The 19365-nt window shown below is 40.7% G+C and overlaps 1 protein-coding gene across 3 annotated transcripts in view; it reads right to left on the bottom strand.

The window, feature by feature from the left end:
* The window catches only part of LOC144818516 (programmed cell death 1 ligand 2-like), a 432156-nt gene that overhangs the window by 282241 nt on the left and 130550 nt on the right, over positions 1-19365 (bottom strand). The window lies entirely within an intron of this gene.

The raw sequence follows: 19365 nt of genomic DNA, 5'->3' as shown, positions 1-19365 counted from the left end.
ACTTCATCATGTACAATATCAACAACAGAAGACACAATATTATTTAACGTGTAAATGCGTGAAGAAAGCATGTTAATACTGTTATCTACAACTGCAAGCACTTTTTCTAAATTAGCTTGATCAATAGCTCTAAAGCGTGTAGAAGCCTCAATTTGCGAAGTTTTCCAGATTTCATTGTAAATCGCATAAATCTATCTTTTAGATCTACCACTAGCCGGGCCTTTCATGAAATCATTCAAATACACATCATCAGTCAGCTTGGATAGATATAGTTTAACTGCAGCCAATCTAGAATGTTTTAGCCAATTCTGACATAACTTGCCTACCGAGTAAGTGGTGACAGAATGGTCAGTATCAAAACGGGGATCAGGACTGACTTGTGTAAATCCATTAGCTAAACCCAGAAAACGACGTTGGCACGAATCAGAGCTTCTGTGCCACGTCAGCCAACCTTTTGGATCCAAACTGGATATATTAAAGGACGAATTTTGCAATAGAGCTTGCAATTCCCTAATGGAAAACTGTGTAATATTACTCCAACCGGCATATTCTTCTAAATCGGGGACGGTAGGAGTATTTAATTTTTTAGAAGTAGCCAATCCAAAGCATGTTGTTTGCGAAATGCTAGAATTCAAAAACAGCATATGATTTGGGATGAGACATGCACGGTGCAAAGCCTCAGTGCCTTGTACCTGCCAGCTTTTAGTACCCAAAACAGATTTAAAGTCAATGGTTTCCTTCCATAGCTCGTAGCCTTCTACAGCCAATTTGTCTAGAAAGGACTTCGAATACAACAATTTAGTATCGGTAAGTCTAACCTTGGACATGGATTTCTGTGTCATTTTAAAATAAAAAGACTCGGGATTGGACTGATTAAAGTCGGTAAAATAAGTGTACTTTTTCAAAAAAGTACTCAAACTGCCTTGTACAGGAGCGGGCAATGTTCCCACTGTGTGTAATTTACAGTACTCCGTCTGGAACTTGTTTTATGCAGATAATGGTTGCCAAAATGTTGGAAGCAAAATAATTCACCATAATTAGCAGAATCTAAGTATAAATCTTCAGCATCAAAGGCAGCATAATATTTCAAATCAGAAAACAATGCCTCAACTGCCTGAATATCCCAATCATCAGAACGTATGTTTTGTTTTACTACATCCCCCATGTTTACCCTGAGCACATTAGGGACATTAACAACTTCATTAGGGCCATGAATTTGAAATGTAATTGCATCCCACACAATCCCATCAAGAACAGGCCAAGCAGTGATATTAACAGAATTCAAGTCTCTCTTCAGTCTGTGTGATACATGTGACGAGGAAAGAGGTGCCAAAGTTCCATTAAGATGTCGAATGCATGTTCTCTCCTCGACATAATGGCCATCCACAAGACGAAAAAAATAAAACACAAAACCAATTGACATAAAAAGATAAATTGAAAAAAGTACCAGCCAAATATATGTCCAAGGGGAGATCATTTTTTTTTTTTAAATAACATGGCATAAATTGCAAAACGTGAGGGTTTTTTTGAATTTTGTGAAACAGTATCAAAGGAGAATCTGGATTCTGTGGCCAAACGTGTTTGCAAATCAGGCATCGATAAGTCAGTTGGGTAAGTGTAATCAAGTTCATCAACGGTATCAACAGGTAAAGTACTTAATAAAGGACTGGAACCAGCAGGCATCTCGAGGGCCACCTCAGGCATAGGATTAGAAGCAGTGGCCAAAACAGAATTTCTCACAATCGAAGGACAGGAGACCGCCGGAGTCATACTAAGAAGAATCGGCCACTCTGTGTATCTTGACATTGTCAATAGAGATAAACCTGTTTTCCTTACGACCTAGAAGTGGAGGTAAAATGACTGTTCTTGTGCCCTTCACGCCAAGCACAGGAACCGGAGCTCGATAGGAAGGACCAAATTCTTTCTTGTTATCGATCTTCTCTCTAACCAGTTCTCCAACTTGGGGTAGCCAGCCTACTACCGGGATCATCCGATGTAGAGGGAAAATGTTCCTTTGCAAGACTGTCTCTGGTCTTTTGTAGATCCTGCAAAACATTGAAATGTTCATCTACGTCAAAGGTTGTGGCTCGGGCCACACCGTCTAGACCGTCAAGGTCCAGGACAAACATCTTGATACCAAAGAGCATTTCGTATGGGGTCCACCCACCCAGAGACCTTCTAGGGAGATTATTAAGAGCACGCTGCATGCCATTGAGATGGGCCAACCAGTTTCTGCCAGTGCCTATAACTCGTGCTGTCAAAGATTGCTTTAAGTCACGGTTCATTCTTTCCACTACACTGTTACCCTCAGGTCTGTAGGGAGACGAAAACTTGACTTGGACCCCAATCAAAATCATGGCATCCTTATACGCCTTAGAGGCGAAAGCCGGACCCTGATCCGAATGGAAGGTGCCACAGGCAAAAATCCCTACAAAGACACGCAAATCTCTTATGACAGTCCATGAATCAGCGCTGCGATGGGGCCATACCCACACAAAGCGTGTGCATGAATCAACTGCTACTAAGATGTACTTATACGCAGTATCAGAAGAAAAAGGACCGCAGTGATCTAAATAAACACAACCTTGCAGTTTATTAGATATGTACAACTGTGTCTGTGGCGGACGCGCAGCAGTCGAAGGTTTAATCTGCTGGCAAATGTCACATTGAAGGACATAGTCGCGCGTCTGTTTGTACAGTCCCCGCCACCAGAAACGTTGTTGTAATTGAGCTACAGTGGCCGAGACGCCCGCATGCGCAGACGCCACACCTTCATGCGCCGCTGTAATCAAGCTAGCCCTGCGATCCGAGTTGGGAATCAAACGTTCTCCAACTTCAGGAATTTTCACAAAAGGAACCTTATCGGGACTTAAGTGGTATGTGTACTTCGAAGGGAACCCCGTAGGATGTTTACTTCCCTTCTCAGTGGCAGCTACTGCCGCCAAGATGTCATTATCAATCTTACTTTTGGACCGTGTAACTGCTGCAACCAAATATGTAGATACCGCTGATTTTGCTGCTTCATCAGCAAGCGAGTTACCTACAGCGTGAACTCCCACACGCTGATGGCCGAGAGTATGAATCACAAACACGAGTGGCAACTGCTCTTTGAGCTCAGCCACTTGAACCCAGATCATTTTATGTTTTGTTGTGCTACCCTTGGAAACACAAGTTTTCATTGTAAGACTGGACACAGTAATAGGAATCACTCACAATAAGAGTCGTCACACTAGGATCTGTGTACTCTAACGTGAATAGGAGAGCATGAAGCTCCGCCAATTGTGCGGTGCAGTCTCCTAGAGTCTGCGTGTGCACAACTCTGGACTTGAACACATCATTCACCATGGCACCGACCACAATGGCGCATGCGGAAACGTAGGCGTGTTTAGAGCCATGCGCAACCTGCGCCGAACCATCAGTGTAAATGATGCAATGGAAATCCTCCAAAGGTCGCATTGCTAAAGGAGCCGGATGAACAAATTCATACTGTAAATACTCCTGCGAACGTAACGTGGCGTCAAAAATAAACGTAACATCCTGAGATGTCAAGGATGCAGCCCATTGAATCCACCGAGGGTGCAAAGCTTTAGAGTTTGGTACACTGGCTTTCGTAACTGCCTCCAAGGCAGGACACGGGGTAACAACCAAAATGCGTTTTCCCTGTGACAGGGCACGATCTTTAAGAATTGCCATCTGCACAGCCGTTAAAACCTTCTCCACAGTGGAAAATCGTATTTCAGCCGAAGTGTACATGTGTGATTTGTAAGCAATAGGTACTGTGTCTCCTTCATTAAAAGTAAGGTACGTGAAACCCACCGTCCCAGAGATGATTCTTATCACCAGGTTGGTTTGGTTATCACGAGTCAGTAAGAATTTAGAAGCGAGAAGATAAGCCCACAAGGATTGCAAAATGGCTGAGTGCTCAGGGAGCCAGCATGATTTGGAAAAAGTTGGTTGTATCAAAGCATACAAAGGCTTGATACGCTGGGCATATTCCGGAATGTATGTCCTTCCGAAATGTAAGAAACCCAGTAAAGACTGTAATTTTTTCAGTGTTGTCGGAGCACGCAGTTGTGCGCATTTCTCCAGGAAGTGAGGAGCCAAACCTCTACCTTCATTGTTGAGCTCATAGCCCAGGAACAACACTGTGTACTCTGCAATGTGCGATTTTGCAAAGTTAAATTTGTAACCCATGTCTGCAAAGTTATAAATGATGCTGTTTACACGACACAGCTGCTCCCAAAGTTCTTCGTCTGTGAGATATATGTCATCCACATATGAGCATGCATCTCGGTCGATTCTCTCCAAAAGAGAGACAATGCGGGCAGTAAAAATCCCAGGACTATTCATATAGCCCATAGGTAAACGCCGAAATTGTTTTTGCACACCGCCGCAAGTAAAGGAGGTCCATTGGGAACTTAGACCATCCAATCGATGGGCATAAAAACCGTTGGAAATGTCAAGCGTGGTCTTAAAACGCTTACGCACAAGACTATTCACTAGGGCAGAGCCGTGAGTATTCTGTACTGCACAGTTACGGCAATGCGAGTTTGAATGCCAGTAATCCAACACCAAACGATATGAACCGTCAGGCTTGGTTACAGTAAAAAGAGGGTTATTCATTGGTGATACACATGTTTACATTATTCCCTGATATTCCAATTGATCAAGGATTGCCGCGACGGAAGCCTTGGCTTCACGCCGTATGGGATATTGAGGTTGAGGCTGCGGCTGAGAGCGCAAAGGAATTTCGTGGTTTGGGGACAATTTATCCCAACCACACTGGTTACGGTACAGAGCCGGCACTAGAGCCTTAGCCCACTCTTCTGCAAATGCAGAGCATGCTCTTTCGAGACTGTGTTCACAAAACTGGGGAGGATTACCTCCTCCCCTCGCGGTACTGCGAGAACAAAAGGTGGGGGCCAGTCAGCCTCCGAAAGCAAAATGTCATACGTAGACGAAAGATTTTCCCCAAATACCCCTTTTATGGTACGTTGTATGTCACCTTCGATTAACAGGACAATTTCATAAAGTCTATCAGGGGGAGCAACTCTTGTATCAGCTGTTTCTATCACAACATAAATATCAGTCGCTGTCACCTTCAGTAGTGGACGCAGGGCCTCTCTCACAATGGTAATCTCCGTCGCACAATCCTGCAAGGTCAGAGCCCATGTCAGATTCCGAAGCCGCGTTCTCACTATCTGTGGCATTTATGTGCGCTGTTAATGCGGCGACATTCTTCTTGGCAAACTGTGGTCTCTTCGGCATCGAGCCGTCCTGCTTTCCTGCACCGTCTTTCGGGCGGGGCTGGTCACGTCCTTATTGACCACCCCGACCCTTTCCGCCTCCTCCACCACCGGTCGTGGAAGCCGATGAGTCCTGAAAGGAAAGAGGAGAGCATTGATCAGAAACCTGAAACGGATCAGAAATACGTTCTGTTTACGCAGGTAATGGACTTGGGCTGAACTTCTGTTTCCGAAGTCTGCCCTTGGGGTTGCTTTTTCTCTTTAACAGAAAAAGGTTTAAGACCCCTACTATTGCGACCTACGGTCTTATAAGCCGCCACAATAATCCTCGCCAACTGTCGGGGTTTCTCGGCATCGGGAATCGCCACCAAAGCATTAGCTACATGAAAGTTCACTGCATCCCCCTTGACATTAGCAAGAATGAGATCGCAAACCACATCAAAGGAGCCACACAGGTGCATACCCAATTCAACCGCAGCTTCTGGTCCGTGATCATCCTGAACACGCTTAAGGACCGTAGGCAGGACAGCCATAGACGGAGTGCCGTAACACCTCGCATAGACCGCCGCAAATGTCTTACCCCAGGTCTCACAGTCACCGAGTCAGGGGCCAAATCTTTCGGCAAACTAAGTGTCAAAATCCTGTGTTTTTCAGCAGGATTCGTATTAGGAAATACAGCTTCCAGCTGGTCAAATTTCTCGGCAAGCCAGAAAGGAAAATCATCCTTCTCCTGGGGACGCTTGCCCATTACAGCATTGACCATCACAGGACTGAGCTTCAATCCGCCCTCTCCGGCCGGAAGCGCCGCACCCCCCGGGGGCCCACCCGGAAGTTTGCGGACTATGTATTGTACTAAAGCTAGAATCACGGCAATCGAGACTACATGTAGTCTACGAAGTTCAGCAAGGGTACAATTGCCGTCTAGAGGATGAGGAGTAAATCCAGCCAAAACAGGCCAATTTGCGCCTGGAATGGACAAAGGACCTAACCTCGGAGCGGTCAAAGAATGGGGTAGGGCGCCACCAAACCATACGCGATGCTGCCAATTATCAATAGGAACTTCCTGTGCCCTGTACGGAGTATATTCATTCGGTACAGGAGAGGGAGTGTAAGTGTGGAACACACCAGAATTAGCGTCCACAGCCGGAAACGTCACCCATGAATAAAACAGTTCGTATGGGTAAGCTGCCTCCGCACTCACCACCAATATCACAGCCAAGCCTTCCACCGGTACATTGTAAGTCTGCAAATGATTGCGCACCGCAATGCGACTATGTTGCAGAATGTCCACGGCATTGGCCATGACAGCACAGAAAGTTAGAAAAACAAAGTAAACTTTGTAGCACAACTGGGTAGTAATTCAAGGAAACCGTTTAGACAGATTCAAGCTTGAAAAGACCTATTTCAAAAACAGGTCGTTTTTTTCCGACACCAACGTTTTCCGGAAACGACAGTGAAGGGGTTAAGGATTGAATTATATACTACTCGAGTGTCATGATATAAGACCACCAACGTATGGGCGCCATGTAGCGGGAATTCGGTTCTCCTACAGAACTGTGCATAGAGATTTGGAACCTCAGTGAATTAGGGTGGCCCAAAACTCACATCAGTACCCAAAATCCCCTTACCGAGCTAGCTACAGTGTCTCATTGGTCATAACAACCTCCCAATGTTTAGACAGACCAGAACATGAACTTAGAATACCTCAGGTATCGTGGAACACATGAACACTCTTTCAAAGCACCATCAAGTGTGTTACGTGTGCTCTAAGCAAAGCAATATAAAACGCGCATAAAGCCAGATTTTGGCAGCAGCTGCATTTCTGTTATGTCTAGGAAGGTGCGAAAATCAGACCTCACAACAACACTGTGTCGAGTTATCCTTGGAGGCTTCAGCGCTCACTGTGCAGACAGTTTACAAAGCAAAGCTGATATCAGAGCAATAACATATTATTCTCATGTAAATCACAACCCTCTTCTAGGTTGAAAGCTAAAATAACAATTATGTGTCGTGTGCAAAAAGCAGCAAAAGGAAAAATGGCGTTTAAACATTTAATAAGCTCATGCTAACTTAACACAGTATATAGATACGCTGTAACTATATGACAGCAGTCCCATGGTGTGAATGTTTTCTGTGGGATGGGAGGGCCACTGCCAGTCACGTTCACCAGCTCCCAGTTCTTGCTCCTCTTCAGATCATGCCACTGCTTCATGATCTCCTTCTTGGATCGCGGGGTGGTCCCTACTGCATTGACCCTTTGGACTATCCTTTCCCACATTTGTGTCCTTGTGGCTAATGGTGTATGTTGGACCAGGCTACCAAACAGTTGTGGTTCCACTCTCACTATCTCATTGACCACGACTGTCAACTCACCCTCTGTGAATTTTGGCATTTTCCGTGCTGCCATGGTGGTTGGTGTTTGCAGAGTTTGTGGGTGCAGGGGTGGGTGTGGTGGGTGTGGCGTTAAGGTATGAGATGTGTTGTGTGCTGGGGAGTTTTTGGTGATGGTGTGATGGTGGAGGTGGTGGTGGTGGTGGTGATGTGTGTGTGCTGTGTTATTTTGCCTCTCCTCTCAGATGTGTTGAATGCCCTTCTCTTCTGGAGTGTTGCAAAGAATTGTGGTCAGTGAAGGACCTCTATTTATACTCAGCTGTGTGGGTGTGTCCAACTGAGCCTTTGCTGTGAGGTGTATTGTGGGTGTTGTCCTGGGGGAATTTAAAATTTTTTTAAAATGATGTTACATTGGTATGTGTTTTGTGTATTTGCGGGGCATGGCTACTTTGATTTGTGCTCAGTTAGGCATTGTTGCGGTGTTTTGGCTTCGTCCGCCATGTTTTTCATGTACCGTCCGCGGCGGTGGCTATGCTGCAGCTCTTCCGCTGTCTCTCCCATTCACTGTAGTGTGCGACCGCAGCGGTCGGAAACAGCGGATCGTACCGCGGGACCATCGGGGAAATCCTAATTTCCTGTGTGGTGTCTCCGCTGTGCTTGCGGCGGGGTGTAGCTTTTCTGCTGCTTTTCCGACCGCAGCGGTCGGTTTTGGGTCATCACCGCCCGCGTCGGGCGGTTTTTGTTAGCCCGCTACCGCCACGGTCGGTCTTTTTTATGGATGTTCCTAATTTGACTGCCGATTTATCCGCGGTCCTGGCAGGCGGTTGTTTTCCGTCTCCATGGCGGTCGGGGTGATTTTCCGCCCGCTATCCTAATGACCCCCTATGTGTGAAAACAGTGCTCCCCAAAAATATTAAGGAAAAAATATTATGAGACACAAATATTGTGTCTTAAATATCGTGATATCAAAATATCATGGGTCAGAATATCACAGCTTAGTTGACAGTTTTTTAAATATTTTAAATGTTGTTAAATATATAATTGTGTGCTCTGAAGTTATATTACATATAATTTTTAATAGTGTATTTTGTATATATTTTGTTTTGACATATTGTATTTGTTTTTAAAATGTTTGTATTTTGTTGGTATCATCATTTTAAGAGCAGATTGCAGGGTTTATAGAAGATTTGGGTGCAACATAATTTACATTTGTTATTTTATTTTAGGCTTGCTAGATTTTAAATCTTTTTGCTACATTTCTGCTTCAATTTGTAAACATTTTTATAATGAACTCTTCTTTTTTTTAGATTTAAGGCCTGATTATGATGATGTGAGACTGCCACGACACAGTGGCGGTCTCACCGACATCGCAAGCATTTTGACCACCTGCCATATTACAATGGCAGGCGGATGGTTGGCGGTCGGAAAGACCATAATCCCTACAATGGTAGTGGTAACTGCCAAGCACTGCCTTAGGCATTATGATGTCTCTACCTCCTTTTTTTTATATTGGGGGTTTCAAATTGTTGCTGTTTAATTTTACATTTAAAAAACATTCATGGTTTTTTAAACCTTTTTAATAAAATTAACTATAGCTATTCATTTGAAAGTTACCGTACATAAATGTTTATTTTACTTTTTGGTAGCATTCTCGAGTTACTTTTTATGTTGTGTGATTTCTGTAATGTATTCTTTTTAGTGCAGTGTACATTATAAATAGAAAATGTGACACTCCGTCTCCAACCATTTCCCTAATAAGGTTATGTTTGGAGTGGGAATAGTGAATCTGAAACAAACAGAGTTCAACACTTTCCCTAATGTGGTTAAGTTGGAATGGAAATAGTACATTTTATATAACACCTATCTCCACCATCTAAGTCCATCACTTTCCTCATTGTGGTTAATCTTGGAGGGGCAACAGTAAATCTAAACCCCACGAAATGCAACACTTTCTCCAATGTGGTTACATTTTGAGTAGGAATAGTAACACTGAACCCCTTAAAGTCCACACTTTCTCCAATGTAGTTACGTTTGGAGTTGGATTAGCAAATTTGAACCGTTCAAAGACTAAAATCTTTCACAGTGTGATAGGTTTGCAGTAGTAGTAGTAAATAAGAACCCCCAAAAGTCAAACACTTTTCCCAATGTCGTTACCATTGGAGGGGGAACTGTAAATCTTATCCCCACCAAGGGCAACACTTTCCCCAATGTCGGTGTGGGAATAGTAAATAAGACCCTCTCAAAGTCCAATACTTAGCCCAGTGTAGTTAAGTTTGTAGACGGAATAGCAAATTTACCCCACACCGCCTTTAAAGTCCAGTACATTCCTAAGAGTGGAAATAGTATAAATGACTAGACTGAAGTCCAACACATTCCTAATTGTGGTTAAGTTTGCAGTGGGAGTAGTAAATTAGACTTTCCTCAAATCATACCATTTCCCCTATTTTATTTGGGGGGGAACAATAAATTAATGTGATATCAATAAATTTAAGCATTAAAAAAGCTAGTGTCATGTTTAGTGTAAATTTCTAGTTTGATTTTTTATGATTTTCTGTTGCTGGTCTCCAGTTAATTTCAGACTATTTTAAACATGTTTTCTAATGGTTTAGTTGTGTGGGGCGTTGTTTAGACTTAGTTAGACTGTTCTTTGTAATTGGAAAGTCTTTTAGTGTATTTTTATTTTAGTGTAGTATATGTCAATTAGTTTGCAGTATTGAAGAAGGCCTTTTTGTGAAATGTAATGTTTAATTGTATTTTATATGTGTGTTCTATGTGTTTGAGATTGTTTTTTTATGTGCTTTGATTTCTACTAGGATTGCAATTGTTTTATTTGGGTGGTTTACATTGCTTTTCTTTTGCAGGTTTTTATTTTCAGTCGCCTCACTTTGGGGCCGATTCACAGAACTAATCTGAGACAAAATCCTAAACTTACTACTTGTGGTATTCACACAATGCAGTTACGACTCCTAACTTTACATCCGCACTCAGACCGGAATTTCAGCACCCGGACCATACTCTCCGCACCTTGACCATACTCTCCGTCTAGAGCTGTACTCTCCGGCTCGAGCCGTAATCTCCGGCTGGGGCCTGTTAAAGTGTAATCAATGGGCCTGATTGCAATGTTTACAAAAAGAACATTAGGAATGTGTGATAAATAGTAGAGAAGGTCATGAAAAACAGTTGGGGCAGGGAAAAGGGTACGGCCAGACACTATATCATAACCCAGAAAACTTTTCTCCATAGCATCAGGGTACATGCAGTGCACAGTTTGCGATCCCCCTCAGTGTTGACTGTGCAGTCAACACTGTTATGTTATTTATTTCAATTAAAAATAATGTTAATCCTTAACACTATTTAAAAATGTTCATTATGTTGCTGATGTCATCAGCCAGGTAGTGATCTTTTCACACAAACACTATCCATGCTGTAATCTAATCTCTGTACCACAACCTTGGCACTAATAGGATAACACAGGCATTATCCTTGCATTTTTCATTTCACAGAGGCAAAACCCACGCACTCATGCAATCACCGAGACACTACCCATGCACTTATGCAATCACCAATGCTCTACCCATGTACTCCTGCAATCACTCAGGCACTACTGCACTCATTCTTTCAGTGATGCACTACCCATGCACTCATCCAATTACCCAGGCATTTCTGTTGCAGTCATACTTTTACTCAGACACTACTCATCTAAGCAATCAGACATTAGCCAAGCACTAATAAAGTCACTCAGGGACTACCTATGCACTCATCCAATCACTCAGACAGTACCCCTGCACTTCTGCAATCACCCAGGTACTGCCCGTGTACTTATGCAATCACGCAGGCATTATTCTTCCATTCAACCATTCACTGAGGCGCTAACCAGTGCTTATTTTGTAAAATATTAAGTGCCAGGGCTCTGACCACGAGGCCACTGCAGCTTGTCCCACTCAACGCCCTTCTCATTACTGCCAAAGCAAAAACTAGCCATCTCCCTTGTATGTAAATGTGACAGTTCAGATTATTCCAGGGGCCCAAGGCTAAAGGAATGGCTGGGGAGGCAAGTTTAAGCAATTTTAAATGTGTATTGTATTCCTAAACAACCGTTGTTCTGCTCATCTCGAAATTAGATGAGCAGCACCACCTTGTGGTAGACTGGTCTAAATATCGTGTTGACAATTAGGTGCCAAGCACCAGAAACCTTTTAAGTATCGGTGCTGAGCACCGGAAAGCACCGGCTCAAATTAAGCACTGGAGCTTACCATGCACTCATTCAATGACCCATGCATTAACCTTGCACCCATTCTTCCAGTAAGGCATTACCCATACACTCATCCAATCCCTGAGGCACTATCCATGCACTAATGGAATCAAACATGCACTACTCTTGCACTATAGCATTCACTTAGGCAGTACCTATGTACTCATCTATTCATCCAGGCACAACCCATGCACTCATCCAATGACGCAGGCATTACTATTGCACTCATACTTGCACTCATCAAATGACCCAGACATTACCCTTCCACCAAACATTCCGCTCAGGCACTACTCATGCACTCATCCATTCAGTCAGGCAGTCAACACTGAGGACAGGACATATTGTGCACTGCATGTACCATGATGCAAAGGAGAAAACTTTTCTGGGTTATGATGTAGTTCTGGCCGTACCCTTTTCCCTGCCCACATTGCCTCCTCTACCATTTATCGCACATTCCTAATGTTCCTTTTAGTAAAAATTGCACTTCAGCCCATTGATTACACTTTATTCGGCCCCAGCCGGAGATTATGGCTCAAGCCGGAGAGTACGGTCAGGGTGCGGAGAATACGCTCCGGGTGCGGAGAGTGCAGTGACGGTCCAGGTGTGGAAATTCCGGCCCGAGTGCAGACGTAAAGTTAGGACTCATAAGTGCATTCTGTGAATTCAAAAATCGTAAGTGCCTTCTGTGAATACCAAAAGTAGTAAGTTTAGGATTTTGTCTCAGATTAGTTCTGTGAATCAAGGAAAAAGAGTTGACTATGTTTTCATCCAAAGATATTTTTTACTCTTTCCTTGATTTTTGGTTTTCCTGGAGTGTTTATTTTTTATAAAAAGTTAGGTATTGTATGGATTCCTAGAATTACTGGACTAGTAATGGATGATATGGTAGGCCTGGGTTGTTAGTAAAGAGTCTTACCTTGAATGCAAGGAGTTCTTTTAGTTTCTTGTTATTTTTTCAGCTTTCATTAATTGTCAAACTTACTTTGTTTGTAGTATTTAATGGTCCACTAAAATGTTGCATTTTTCTTTTGCAGGTTTGCAATCCAGCAGAGTGATGCTGAACTGCTTTGGAAAGAATTTTGTTAATGCCTTTTTATACTGTTTGGTAATTGGAAAAGCATTCCTAATAGTTAACTGTTTTTAAGTTTAATTTAAATAGTTGGTTGGAGACTAGTTAGACAAGTTTTGCATCATTTGTGGTAAATTGTAATTAGTGTTTTCCTAATTTGTCTATTGTATAATAATTTTATTTTGGCATATTTTATATGTGTGGATACGTTTAATTTAATTGTGTTTCCTATTTAGAATTATCTTGATTTTTCGTTGTTTGATAATTTGTTTTTCACGTTTGTTGTTCTATTTCCTCAGTTTTAATATGTTGGTGATATTAATTATTTCTTTATGTTTGTTTATGATATTGTTGGTAATATAGATATTTATTCCCAGTTTATTTTTGCAACCAATAGTTGTCTGTTTACTGTTTATGTGGAGTGTTATTATATTTATGTTTTCATCTGTATTTGGTGATATGTGTCTTTATCTATATTGTTCTTTTTGATGTAGTTCATACAACCTGTGAAAATATTTGGGTGAGTTCCACACGTGCCTCTGGTGAAACCTTATTTTTCAAACAATCTTTATTTAGCTTTAAACGGAGTAGTGTTATACTATTCACTCATAGATAGGCAATGAAAGGCATAAGTACACATACAGGTACATATACAGTAGTAGCAATTACCAAAAAAGAACACTTCCCGTGACCAATTGTATCTGTCAATTCCATTGTTCAAACAATCAATATAATCTGAGGAGCCTGACATTATGTGGAAGAAGGTACTACCTACCAACTCCAGAACATGTTATGCCTATCGCACCACCCCTTTCTGCCTCACATCATATGTTTTAAATGGTTTCTGAATCTTCTTCAATAAATACATTTTATCATGAATGGATGCTGTAAATATTGCCACTGCTTTAATAGGCCATATCTTAGTATAGCACACTACAGCAGGTTGCACTTTTGTTTACATCCATAAATGATCTATGGACAAGTGACCTGCTAATAACAATTAAGATGATAGCCTGCCCATAACAGTATGAAGCAGAAGGAGTCGATCTTTTAATATAAAAACCAATTAATCTTGACATACTGTTAAGGGAGTGAGAATTGTCAGAAGCCCAAAAACACATTTAGAAGGATAAATTATAGAAATCGGGGAATATTTACAATATTTTGGCATAGGGCAGCACCGCAAACCTTCGAGGCGCTGCCCTACATAAAACAGAGGACAGGAATGCATCATATCTACAAGATATGCCACATTCCTGTCCTTTCTGCCAGCACTGGTGCACCAACTGCAGCTGAGCGCCAACGCAGACACCCTTGCACCATGGTCAATCATCGTTGTCATTATTGTTTTTTTTGCAGGAAGGGGTATCTTCCTGCACAAAAACAATCAAAGGTGGTGTTTTCATTCTATGTGTGCTGCAGAATACAGCAAACATGCAAAGCGGAAAAAACAAGGAGGAATCTAAAGATTTCTCCTGGTTATGCCTGCTTAGGTAAGGCCTTCGTTTTGACGCTGCCCCAAATTTATGCTATGTTGTAAATCTGGGGCAATGTCAAAAACCATGGGTGTTGCGTGGGAACACCCACAGCAACACCCATGGAATGCCACTTCTCTGCAGAGTAAGGCATTGCCTTACTCCCTATATACAAGGCTATGAATAGCCACGCAGGGTGGCTTTGCGTGGCCATGTAAATATCGGCCGACACACTGCGCCTCCGAAGCATCAAAAAAGTGATGCTCCAGTGGCATAAAAGTGCCACAGGGGCATTGTAAATTTGCCCCATGCCTTCCAACACACATCTGTTCTCCAAACATAACATTGAGACATACAAATGTCAAATACCACCACATCAAGATCAAATAAGTGCACTCTTTATATTGAGACCATATAAAGAGCCTTGATGCCCTTTTCCGGAGTTCATATAACATTTCTTTAGCAATTTAAGCATCTAATTGCTGCTGTTGGAATACATTACTCTAGGGCTGATTTATAGTGCCCTCTCTGGAGAGGCCACCTGATATACAGTTGTGTTTGCCTTATGTATGTCAACAGCAGAGCCCAGTCCAGTTCTGCTATTGACATACTCTTCCGACATTCTAACAGAGAAAGAGCCATCAGAGGTTTGGCTATTTGCCCGATTTAGAGTGTGCAGTAGGATGGGAAGTGTTTGCTATCCTTATCACTGTGGAAAGCCAGATGCTAATGGACAGTATGGTGTGGGGGGGTCATTAGTTTTAGTTTTTCAAAAACAAAATCCTGATTAGGGATGTTGTTTTTAAAGAAAGTAGAACAAGTTAAAAGTTTGACGGGCAGCCCTCATGTTTGACAGAGCCATTCCTCAAACTTTTAACTCATTGACAGGAACCGCTTTGACGGTGGTTCCTATCAATGACTAGAGCTATGCACAGGGCAGGTGGACATCTCTAAACACAAAATACGGGAACTGTGTCAAGTCGATGGACTAAGTTACTCTTTTGCCCTAACAGAGTAAATAACCAATTCAATCTCTAAATCAGGCCCTAAGTCTCTGTTTGTCTATATTGGTGTCTAACACTGTTGAAGTTCATGATTCCAAGGTGGAAAGGATTATAATGATCATGGGCAATTCATCACTCACACAACCAGCGAAATTCTACCCACCTTCACTAAGTGTGTCCAACCTTGTGTTTCATTTAGACCATTAGCAAAATGAGGGTTTAAGTAGCGTATATTTTTTATATAATCCTCAAGTGTTTTAAAACTACTCTGTTGCATCATCAGGCTGAAAATGTCTGTATTTCATCCTTCAATTATTAATCCTTGAATATGTAGTTTGTAACGTAACGTCATTATGGGTATAGAAGGGTACAATTATTTCAATGGTATAGTACCCCCGGCATCACCTGTCCATTACGTTGCAAAAGTCAGAATCTCAGAAGAGGATGGAATACGTGAGTCAGTCATATTGTATCAGAGCCATGAGTGTGGGGACTATGTTACATTTGATTTCTCCTTCGATTCAGATCAATATTCCAACAACACAAATGGCAACATTTGCAGTTCTCTTGGATTAGGTTGATTCCTTGGAGGTAGCCATATTAAATAGAGCACTGGAACCCTAGCCTTCATTATTAACCAGGGTTTAGAATACTTCAGAATATTCCAATATAGTGCTGTGTGCAGTTGGCTGCCCTAATACATCACTTCGCTTCCAGAAATCCTAAGCCATCCTCCATTGAAACAGTTGCTTTCGCTATACTTGAAGCCTTGTAGTACCAAACAAAGGTCAACAAACACTTCTGAATATCTATCATCACAGATTTCTGAACTCTCAAAGGAACATCTTGCACCCCATACAAAAAGCATTACATAAAATTCATTTTAATGCTGTTAATTCTACCAAACTCGGCTAAAAAAAACTATTCACCAAAACAGTATCTTCTATTAAATGAAGCTGGAATGGTATGCGCATACAGCAACTCACAAGAACTAGTAATGTTGACTCACAAATATTGAATTGGAGCTATGGTCCAGCTTACCTAAAACGTCCCTCTTTCCCAACGAAAGGTTCTGGTGTAAAGAAAAACAACATAGGCGTTCAGTGACTCCCCTTGAGAAAAACACATAATACAATAAAGTGAGACTTATGTCTCATGTAAAATAATCACCCATTTAGGGCCCTCCTGATGGTTTACTGACAAAATAGTACCACCCAAAATATCCCCATACCAAAATATGGTGACCAAAATATCAATGTCAAACTTATCATCATCCTATACTTATAATGGTAAGTACAAAAATACAGAAAAAAAAGCATTGCTTTTAATTAATATGTTGTATTAAATATTTTTTTTAATATATATAAATATATATATATAATTAAATAATAAATATTCAATATATTAAATATTAACGTTAACTAAAAGAATAAAATAGATGTAATATATATTTCAACAAATATAATATAAACTGAATTTGAATAAAGTTAAACCCATATTTAAAAATTAATATACATATTTATATATTTCTACTTAAAAACAATTATACAAATAATTTCAATTTATATTACAATTACACAACATTTAAATATAAAAATATAACAAATATATATATATATATATATATATATATATATATATATATATATATATATATACCAATAAAATACAATCTTTAAAACACAAACCGCTTGAGTTAAATTAAAAAAGTAAACAACTTAAAATTCTTAACAGTTTGTAGAAATAATTTTACACATTAAAAACATTAATAATTAAAAATATAACACTTTTTAAATAAACAAAACCATAATAATATAGATTATAACAATTTAAAATAAATGAAAAAAAGAATTTATACAAAACTATGCAAACTATTATAATAAAAATATACAAATCTTTCTTCTCCCACTTCACACATCGCAAAAATAATAAATTAGATAAAATGTACAAATCTCCCTCCAGAAAGTTCAACAGTAATGAAAGTGTTTGATTGAGGATAGTTAATATTTACTACAGCCATTCCAGTCAGTAAAACAGTAGAGAAAGTGTTGGAATGCAGAGGAGTAAAATGCACTATTCCCAACCCAGTCAGTATAACAATAGGGAAAGTGTTGGATAGCGTAGGGGTAAACTGTACTATTCCCACTGCAATCAGTGTAATATTAAAAACAAAACAAAATATCTTGAACAAAATACAATGATTTCAAAAAGTAAAAGTAAATACATTTAAAAAAATATGTTGAATGAAAAAAATACAGATCTATTTAATATTCAAAATGTAAAAAAATAAAAATATTACCATGTTAAATACATATCACAAATACCAACAAATGTTATTATAAATAAAATACTAAAATAATTTACTTACAAATAAACATTTTTATTTATAAATTATTTATCAATGAAACAATATTAATTAAATACATTTTATTTAGTTTCTTTCCACTGTATGACCCCATAAAACGCACAACTGGCACCTAAAACTTTACTTTAAAAAATTTATATACACTAATAATATAAATATTTATCAACAAACCAATTATCATTAATTAAATATTATTTATTTATGAATTATAGTTATTGTACTTCTCACAATATACCCGCACAAAACACACAACAAGCTCATAAAATGTATAGCAAATTATTTGCATAAAAAGCAAGCCAAAATTGGAGCTGTACTATTGAACTTACTTAAAGTCTCATTGAAGACTTCATGCCCCAGAATGCATCATGGACGCTGCACTCAGCAGAAGCCCCTTGAGGGAGGCACTGTGGAGAATAAAGTCAGTAATGAGACTCAGCTGCTCAGTTCTCGGCTGCCCTGGAATAAGAGGCTCACGGCCTCGAAACGCGTCAGTAAGCAAATGCTGCATGGTTTAAAATGGCAGGCTGCTTTTTTCTACGCTAGAGGGCGTAATGTTGGTGCGTGCCCTCTCGCTGCTTCAGGGCGAATTGTTGAGACATACTTACACGCGGCTGCCCCGCCGCGGAGAGGAGCACCTCCGTCAGCTGGAAAGGCATGTTACAGGCTGAGAGCGGATGGGTTTCCAAACTGTTTGGGACAATCAGCACAACGTTCGATATGCATAATAAGCCTGCATTTTTATCTATGACCTACTAAAGGACTCAAAAGGTAAGCCAAAATTGGAGCTGTACTATTGAACTTAAATAAAGTTGTTATGAATCATCGCATTGCAGGTTTCATGCCCCAGAATGCATCATGGACGCTGCACTCAGCAGACGCCCATTGAGGGATCTACGGTAGAGAATAAAGTCAGTAAATTCAGTAATGTGAATGCTAATCAGCTGTTTAGTTCTCGGCTGCCCTGGAAGAAGAGGCTCATGGCCTCGAAACGTGTCGGCAAGCAAATGCTGCATGGATTTAAATGGCAGGCTGCATTTTTCTATCCTGGAGGGCGGAAACTTCGTGTGTGCCCTCTCGCTGCTTCAGGGCGAATTGTTGAGACAAATTATTTACATATTTAACATAACTAATTGTCAAATTATTAACTATTATTAATCAAAAATAATTATTGATTACTTAACCCCTTCCATGCTCATGACGAGCTCAGGTCGTCATGCAGTACAGTACTCCTGTGCTCATGACGAGCTGAGCTCGTCATGACTACACCTGTTTTTATTGCTGTCCAGCAAAGCAGCAGAATCGCGCTAGCAGCGATGCGGTTAAAGTTGATTGACTTCAAACTCCATCCCACTACAAAACCCACAAACGACAATTAAAATAAAAAAAATTTAATAGCACAATTAACATAATTAATTATCAATTAGACAAATATTAATTAATAAAACTGAAGGCCCTCATTACGATGTTGAGAGGACTCGCTTATGATGGTGGTTGGACGAGCGGCTGACCGGCATCCTGTCGAGAACGGTACCGCTCCAATTAGCTGTCGGCCGTCCCGTCTTCAGGATTATGATGCTAGTGCCTTCAAGGTGGTCGTAATCTGTATATTTTGTACTGCAGCTA

The sequence above is a fragment of the Lissotriton helveticus genome, chromosome 2_1 (genome assembly GCF_964261635.1).
Source record: "Lissotriton helveticus chromosome 2_1, aLisHel1.1, whole genome shotgun sequence".
Taxonomy (NCBI): Eukaryota; Metazoa; Chordata; class Amphibia; order Caudata; family Salamandridae; genus Lissotriton; species Lissotriton helveticus.
The sequence above is the reverse complement of the archived record's forward strand: the minus strand, read 5'-3'. Positions and strand labels throughout refer to the sequence as shown.